Source organism: Chrysochloris asiatica, unplaced genomic scaffold, assembly GCF_000296735.1.
Source record: "Chrysochloris asiatica unplaced genomic scaffold, ChrAsi1.0 scaffold00149, whole genome shotgun sequence".
Lineage (NCBI taxonomy): Eukaryota > Metazoa > Chordata > Mammalia > Afrosoricida > Chrysochloridae > Chrysochloris > Chrysochloris asiatica.
This window is the reverse complement of record NW_006408667.1, coordinates 139,884-149,408: the sequence shown is the minus strand read 5'-3', so window position 1 is coordinate 149,408 and position 9,525 is coordinate 139,884. Positions and strand designations below refer to the sequence as shown.

Here is a 9,525-nt window from a genome sequence, read left to right as displayed (position 1 = left end):
TTTTCAATAGCCTCATATGGATGCGAAAGCTGGACAGTGAATAAGGAAGATTGTAGAAGAATTGATACCTTTGAATTGTGGTGTTGTAGGAGAATACTAAAAGTGCCATGGACTGCCAAAAGAACCAGTAGATCTGTTTTGGAAGAAAAGTGCAGCCAGAGTGCTTCTCGGAGGCCAGGATGGCTAAGGTTTGTCTCTCATACTTTGGACATATTGTTAGGAGGGAACAGTCGCTGGAAAAGGATGTCATGCTGGGTAAGATGGAGGGTCAGAGAAAAAGAGGAAGACCCCCAATGAGATGGATCGTCAGGTGGCATCATTGATGGCATCAAGTGTGGCGGCGGTAGTGAGGTTGGCCCAGGATCGGACATTATTTCGTTCAGCTGTGCATGGGGTCGCTATGAGTAGGTTCCGACTTGATGGCACCTGACAACAACAATAGATTGAATAAGTATGGTGAAAGAAAACTCCTTTAATAGCCACATTTGGACAATCGGCCGCAGGCAAGATGTATGGATCCCTGAGGAACAGCAGTCCCAGATGGTGGGACAGTTTGCTTGACTCTTCAGATTCTGTCTCTTCAAAAAGACCCACAACTCTGTTTTTGGTAGAGAAGGTAAGTGTCATATGTTTAGGAAATCAAGAAACAGTTTGTGAAGTTCTTCATTTACTAAAATAGGCACCCTGTTAACATGTTTCCAAACCTTGTTGTCTTTGTTCTAACACTTTAGGGACCCAGTTTGTAACATGTTTGGAAGGGATTTCTGGTTTTTATACATTTCTTAAGTTTTTTTGTGTAAGGCATAGAATTTGCTATACCTCTTTTCAACAAAATGTTTTCTTTCATTCATTAACACTTCTATCTTAAACACCGTGTATCCCCGCTTCAGAGCACTCTTCTAGTGGCAAAAAGACGGAAAGTAGACCTCTGTGACTGCACTAGCTGGACAGCGGAGGGTGGAGGGCAGGCCCGGGGTCAGTACATCTTGCTTGGATGTTTGATCAAAGTCAGACGGAAGAATTTGGTAGAATTCTTCAATCATCATCAATGGCTTTAGTGGTTGGTGTGTAAATTTTAATAATAATGTTATTAACTTGTCTTGCTTGTATGTGTATGGATATTATCCTATCATAGACAGTGTTGTACTTCAAGACAGATCTTGGTTATGTCCTTTTTGATCATGAATGCTATGCCATTCCTCCTCAATTTTTCATTGCTGACGTAGTAAACAATGTGATTGTCAGATCCAAAATGGTCAATACCAGTCCATTTCATGTCACTAATGATTAGGATATTGATATTAATGCATTCCATTTTATTTTTGACAATTTCCAATTTTCCAATATTCATACTGCATGCATTTCACATTCTGATTAACCAGAAATGTTTCCAAATGTTTCTCTACATTTTAAGTTCTGCACCATCTTATAACCTATGAAATCTCTAGGTGTTCTCAGGTACAGTGTTATTTTATTGTATATTATATTGTATATAATGAGGACATTACAGAATTACATCACTCAACAAAAAAACAAAAAAACTAAAGAATAGAAGCAAATAACATGAATGTTAACATTTGTTTCTACAAATTTATGGGATGATTATTGTCTTTGAGAATTAGCCCAAAGTACTATTATTTGGTAAGTATTACAAAGAGACTTTAAAAACACTAGCATTAGATGCATCACTTTATTTAAAATTTATAATAGCAAGAAACCAGATTGTCGTAATATTAGTCAAATCTCAAAGGAAATAACTCTTCTCATTATAGATTTTGCATCGCTATTTTATGGCTTTTAATTGTCCTGCTACCGATTGCAAGTAGACAAACAGTATGAAATATAATGGTTGATGGCTTAGATTTGAATTTTAATGCATTGAAAATGCTGTTCAAAAGGGCTTTTCATCAATAGTAGCACTATAATAGATTCCGTTCGTAGGCGAGCCGCATGTAAATCAGTAAGTTCTAGCAATATTACATCACATTTAACATTACTCAATGTTTACATTGTTAGTAATGCTCAAAGGAAATCAAGCATTGCTCTTGAGTTCCTATTAATTACATTTGGAGACTGAAATATAATTTAAATGGTACGTGGCCTATTATTTGTCTTGAAGTGCCTAAGAGGCAATAAAAGTTAAACTGTATATATGAGGTAGAAATTAAAAAGTTTAGTACATATTAATTTTCTTTTCCTGTCAGATATTATAATTAGTGTGATAAAACTGTATGGACATAGGTGTAAATAGGTCTGGTATATTTCAATTCAGTAACTCCATAGGACAAAGTAGCACTGCTCCTCAGTTTTCTAAAACTGTAATTCTTTATGTAAGAAGATTGTCTCATCTTTTTCCTACAAAGTGGTTGATAATTTAGAACTGCTATCTTTTCAGTTAACAGCCCAGAGCTTAACCCATTGAGTCACCATGGCCCCTTACATCCAAAGTTACGTGAATGAATAATAAATGAAAAGAAATGAGCATTTTAATAAATCTTATCTTTCATTTCATTTTTCTTGGATCTGCAGTCATCACTCATGGAAATAGCAGTGAAGAAATCAAAAGACATATTTTATTGGACAAATTTGCTGCAAATATCCTCTTTAAAATGTTAAAATGCATATATGACACCTTGAAGACTAAGGAGCACATGACCCATAACATGATATCTTTAATCACCTCATACGCATATGGAAGTTGGACAATGAATTAGGAAAATCACAGAATAATTGATGTGTTTGGATTATGGTGTTGGTGAAGAACATTTGAAGTACCATGGTCTTCCAGGAGAACAAACAAATCTGTGCTGGATGAAGTACAGTCAGGATGCTCCTTAGAAGACAGAATGGTGAGATTTTGCCTCTAGTTCTTTGAACAAGTTGTCAGGAGAGACCAGTACCTGGAGAAGAACATCGTGCTTGGTAAAATGAAGGGTCAGAGAGAAAAATGAAGACCCCAGTGAGATGGACTGACAAAGTGGCAGAAACAATGAGTTCAAACATAACCATTTTAAGGATGGTACAAGATTGGGCAGAACTTTTTTCTGTTGCTCATAGGTTGTTTAATCCTCAACAAAGTTGGAACTTTACAGAAGCAAAAATCTTTGATTAATCAACAAATCGCATACATATGGCAGTTTAGGGAGCTACCTCCAAATAATGGAAAACCTCTCTCTATATATTGCTGTTAAGTGTTATTTAGTCCATTCTGACTCACAATGAACAGACATAAGGTTTCCCAGGCTGTAAATGTTTGCCAGAGAAGAAAGCCCTATCTTTCTCCTGTGGAGCAATTGGTGGGTTTGAACTGCTGACCTTGTGGTTAATAGTCCAGATCTTATCCTACAGATTATTTATTTTCCTTAAAATGGAAATTCGAGGTGGACAGGTACAAACAATGTCTGTCTATTTCATGGTTATATTCTCACTAGAGGTTGTACAGAAGTCATTCAAAAATAATCTCATTTACTCTTGTCAATGTAATCTTATACAATATACTACGTAGGCACTAGATAAGACACATATTTTTGTCATTATTATTCCAATCACTATCATTCATGATCCTGAACTTTCTTTTAATAATTATATGATGCTTGAGGCATAGCATCTATCTTATTAGTCATTCTTTAAGGATCTTTTTTTTTAAGTTGAGACATGAGACAACAATATGATCAGGTTGATAATATACAAATCCATCGTGCAAAGTCAGAATGAAAATTCAGAGAAACCCCAATGAAAATTCAGAGAAACCCAAATATGTAGAAAGAAAATCGATTTTAACAAAATACAAACATTCTGTAAAGTTACCACAGGGGTTGTAAAAACAAAAACAAGAAACAATAGCAAGGCACAATCGATTGGTTAAAAAACTACCCAGCATGCAATGGAAGTGGATGATTGTTTGAATAAAAAGTAAGAAATGGAAGAACAGTTGATTTGGGTGCAAATTATAAAATCTACGTCACCTAATTATGGTGATTGTATTAATAAAGCAGGAACTGTTCTGGTTTCCATTTTCTAAAATAAGTAAGATTAAGTTTCACAGAAAGCTTAGGGTAGGTCTCTTTCAGATGCCTAGTTTTTTTAATGCTCTAGTTTTATTTAATAGAGACAATGGAAAAGAATAATGTCAGTCTGGATATTTTACTGCTTAAACCAACTATGCTATTAGGAAAACCATATGAAATTGGTGAGGATATATGCATGAAAATTCAACCTTTCATTATATGATTATGTTAGTTATGAATTTCAGAATTATGCCTGTGCTCAGTGCAAGCATAAAAATTATATATTTGATCTTAATCCTCAATACAAAGTTCTTATTTCAGATCTTGCCCACCACAGAACATTGTAGAAGTAAATTAATCCCTTACAATTATTATGTAAATAGGCATCATGGCAGCACTTCAGATATAATGTTTGGATATATTTCAATGTGTGGTAGGCTACTTCAATGATTTTTCTTCCACATAACTACATATGCCACAAAAGTTCAGATGCTTACATTGATGGGAATAAGCTAGAAATAGATGCAGCAAAGAACAATAAGCATGCTTCAAAGGTGATTGCATTTTCAAAGTGAAACTAAATATTAATGTCAGTAAATTGATGTAATAGAAATTTCAGTGTTTTGTGGTTCCTTTCTGCTCCATTGAAAACATTAAGGGAAAAAGTGTTCTGACAGAAGCAAAATAGCTTGGAAAAATTCTAGTAATGGAAGGATTTAATGTGTGAATTGACGACAGAAATTTTAGTAGAGAATAAGGTTTTCTTTTTAAGGACAGAGTTAGTATCTCATAAGGTATCTAACATATCTTTAGAAACAATGTAAATTCTTCATTTATCTGCTTCTTACTACAACCTACTTTTGGCATCCCAAATTGATATATGGTGACCTTGGTACAGAAATTCTAATATTCTTATAAGTGTTGAACGCTAACTCTAACCCCAACTCAATATGCTCGACTTTTTCATTGCAACTGATGCAGTAGAAATACAATAAAATATACAGACCATTAGTTCCATTCTAATTGTTCCTAGCTACATGGGAGACATTAAATTCTTCACAAATTTCCAGAGTTCCACAGCAAGTACTTTAACAGAATATTAACATAAGGAGTGCAGGCCGATCATTTAGTCAGTCATTAAATGATGTCCTGTTGAGTTTAAATAATTCAGGGTAATATATTTTATGACTGTTCCCTGATGAAATGAATATCCCAATATGTTAAAATAGAACCCAATCCATAAGAGTAGCTGATATAACAATCTATTTGCATGGTTCTGTAGGCTGGGACAAATGGGGATGTGCTACAAACCATTTAGGTCTAATATGTCTTACTTTAGTGAAGTTTTGAGACATATATTATTAGTGTTTACCAATACCACAAGTTAGGCTCATCTTATACTTCAATGAAAAAAAAACATCCTGTCTCCTTTGCATAAGATAGTGCCATGTGATTATTTTGCCCAATGCCAGTGACTGGGAATTCACAGACACTTGACAAAAAGAAATGGTCAATGTTCAACCACTGAAGGAAGAAGTCCAAGCTGAACTGAAGGTATTGGCAATAAACCGGTCTCAAGGTAACAGAATACAAATTGAATTATTTCAACAAACTGCACCACTGGAGGTGTTCGCTCATCCATGCCAAGAAATTTGGAATACAGCTACCTGGCCAAATGATTGGAAGAGATCCATATTTGTGCCCATTCCAAAGAAAGGTGACCCAACAGAGTGGGGAAATCATTGAGTAATATCATTAATATCACAAGTAAAATTTTGCTGAAGGTAAGTTTTAAATGGTTGCAACAGTACATGGACATGGAGCTCCTTGAAATTCAAACTGAATTCAGAAGATGTGGAATGAAGGATATCATTGTTGATGCCAGATGGATCTTGGAAGAGCAGAAAATATCAGAAGGATATTTACTTAAGCTTCATTGAAAATGCAAAGGCTTTCAACTGTGTCGTAGTTTGTCATGTCAAACTATGGGTAATACTGTGAAGAATATGTATTAAAGAATATTTAATGGTGCTCATGAGCAACCTGTGCATAAACCAAGAGACAGTTGTTTGGACAAAACAAGGGATTCTGATGGTTTAAAATCCAGAAAACTGTGTATCAAGGTTATAACCTTTCTCTATACTTATTCAACCTGAATGGTGAGCAAATAATCCAAGAAACTGAATTGCATGAAGAAGAATTTGACATCAGGATTGGAGGAAGACATATTAACAACCTGCAATATGCAGATGATACAACTTTATTTGCTAGAAATGAAGAGGACTTAAAGTATTTACTGATGAAGATCAACGATTACAACCTTCAGTATGGATTTTGCCTTAATGTAAAGAAATTTAAAACTCTCACAACTGGACCAGTAAAAACTATTATGAAAATTGGAGAAAAGATTGAAATTTCCAAAGAATGTATTTGTTTGGATCCACCATCAAAACTCCTGGAAGCAGCAGTCAAGAAATCAAATGACATTGCATTAGGCAAATCTTTTGCACAAGACGTCTTTAAAGTGTGAGAGAGCAAAGCTATCAGTTTGAGGACTAAGGTGTGCCTGACCCAAACTATGCTGTTGTCAATCATCTCATATGTATGTGAAAGTTGGACAAGGAATAAGAAAACTATATTTGAATTATGGTGTTGGAGAAGAATATTTAAAGTATTCTTCTGGATTGCCAGAAGAACAAACAAATCTGTCTTGGAAGAAGTGCATCCAGAATTCTCCTTATAAGCGAGGATGCTGAGATGTCATCTCTCATACTTCAACATGCTATTAGGTGAGATCAGTCCCTGGAGAAGGACATCATGTTTGATGGATGGTCAGCAAATAAGAGGAAGACTTCCAATGATATGTATTTGTACAGTGACAGCAACAATGGGCTCAAGTGTAACAACTGTGAGAATGCTGTAGCACTGGACAGCATTTGCACAGGGTCACTATGAATCAGAACAATCTGGAGGGCACCTAACAACAACATCAGAAACAGTGACTAGGAATGATATAAATCACTTTCAGATGTAATTATTTAATAGTTGGTGTGAAAGTCTTCATGCTCTTGTGTGCTGTAGTGAAGTTAGAAACTTGATGTTGAAAGAAGCTATCAGAGTTCTTGGATGGCAGCTTTGTGTGACTAATAAACTTATATTAAGCTATTGAGATTTTGCTGGTGTTTGCTACAATAACAAATTATATGTTGTTGTTGTTGTTGTGAAGTGCTGTCGAGTTGGTTCCGACCCATAGCAACCCTGTATAAGAGTTCCAAGGAGAGACTGGTGAGCAAATTATATAGATGCTTTCAATTCCAAAACATTGCTGAATATGAGTGTATATGGCACAGATTAAACAGTAGTTTGTATTTGACACTTATTTAATCCCCTAATTTTTGGACATTCATAATTGTTCTTTTAATCGTGAAAATGTAATACAAAAATTATTTACTTAATATACTTACAATGAATATTATTTGCAGATATGTACTTAGGAAATGCTTGATTTATGTTACCTTTAACACTCTGAAATATGGTTAAATAAAGCTAAAAATTGGTGCTGAGCTCTTTTAAAAGCTATTTGAGTTAAGAGAGTTACGACATATATTTTTTGACATTTAACTATTATAAAATTCCCAGTGGTATCACATTGTCAGAAAATAAGACATTAAAAAATGGTGTTTCTATATCAAACACAATTTTGTTGAGCTGTGTTTAAATCCTATAACTTAACTTCAAAAGAAAAGTTTTCATTATTGAAAATAAAAATGGTAATCTATAGACAATCTTATACTGACTGCAAAAAGTGCTGTGACATTTCAGACATTTGTTCGACTTCCAACTCTATAATGAGTTTATTTTGAGTCTATTTATATACAGTTCATTTGAAGGGCAAAAATGAGAAGTTATACACTAATGGCAGAGGTCCAAAACTGCAGTCATTTAAGCAATGATTTTATATATAATAACCCCCCACCCCCCTCTGGGGTGTCTGAAGCTCTTTCTAAAATGTTACATAAAAACTCAGGGCTAAAACACAATGAAAAAGCTGATTTAAAATGGAAAGAATACAAATGCTCCCTAGCAAGAGTGGACTACCAAATGCTTCAAACAGGTTGAAGTGCAGTGCTCATTGACCTGAATATGCTGACCTACGGAAGAGCTAAATTTGATACAGTGAAAAGAATCCTCAGCACTGAGTTCCCTCTATAAAATTGGCTGATTAAATGGTTCTGTTACTGTGTCATAAGGCAGAATGCCAAGGTGACCTTCTGCCCTCCTAAGTATGCTTTATTTCAAAGATTCCTCATAAAATGCCTGTGTGCTCACTGCCATGGGTGACCTGGAAAAGATCACCGTCTTTTTGAAGCCTTGACATTGTTCTGGTCTCTAGACATCTTTCAAAATATAGATGACCTTGAGTCCAATGAGATATTACATGGTCCATTAACATAATCCCCCGTTGTTGTGGACTTGGAGAGCTCACTTACACTTACTTCATATCATATTCATGGTGATGAAATTAAGTTAAAAATGTATTAATTCACTAAATATCTTCTATCTCCCTTGTGTCAGACTGTTCTAGAGTTGAAGCTACAGTGATGAATAAGGCAGACGTAAATTCATGCTTCATGGAACTCACATGCAAGTTGAAATAGCAGGAATTGTATAAATAATCAAGGTAGTAACAATTACAATTATGTTTTATGATTGTCATTATGAAAGGTAGGTGTAATGAATGCTGAAGTCATATTTATATCTCCTCACCTCAAATAAAAGGACTCATGTTGATGATACTTTTGTAATTTGACAGACTACTGTTTTGAACTGCAAATACAAGTCTTTAGTTGTCTGTATTTAGTTTACCTTTATCTTGTCAACACAAACATTTTTGACCTTTTGAAACTTTAATTGCTATTGTTGAGAATGTGTGATTTACTTTTCATAAAACTCTGCTGCCAGTCATGCCACATGTCTCCTTTTCCAGAAGAAGAAATGGATTCTGGCAAAATAACTACATTATCCTCTTCCATCTCTAATTTTTTACATATTATTTATTCCAAAGTCCTGACGGTGGGACATTATGCCATATATCTTTATGTCTTTGACAACATCAAACTAAATTTCTATCAGTAGAAAGTATGACCTGATGACTGGTGTGAGTTGAAGAAGGGCAATAAATGTTACATTTTATTGCTAATGATGGTCTAGACAAAGAAAGAGTAAGATCCATGTAGTAGAATGTGTCTGACTTCATATCCTTGACAGTAACTCAGGAAAAAAGTGACATTTCTATAAGTCCTTAAATAATTTAAAGCACTTAAGCGGTGTATATAAGAACACAATTCCTGCTAACATGAGGAATTTTAAGTACTTATTTATGCCACTTGAAAATTCTCATTGAATCTGATCATACCATAAAGAGTTTAATTAGTTATTGTAGCTGAGACATGCAATTAGATAATGACTAGAAAAGTGAGATCTATCCTGACCTATGATCTAGAACTTGGACTTTTTA

At 34.7% G+C, this 9,525-nt stretch overlaps 1 pseudogene; it reads right to left on the bottom strand.

The window, feature by feature from the left end:
* Positions 1 to 9,040, bottom strand: part of LOC102821604 — a 16,987-nt pseudogene extending 7,947 nt beyond the window's left edge.
* Positions 9,041 to 9,525: the final 485 nt, after the last annotated feature.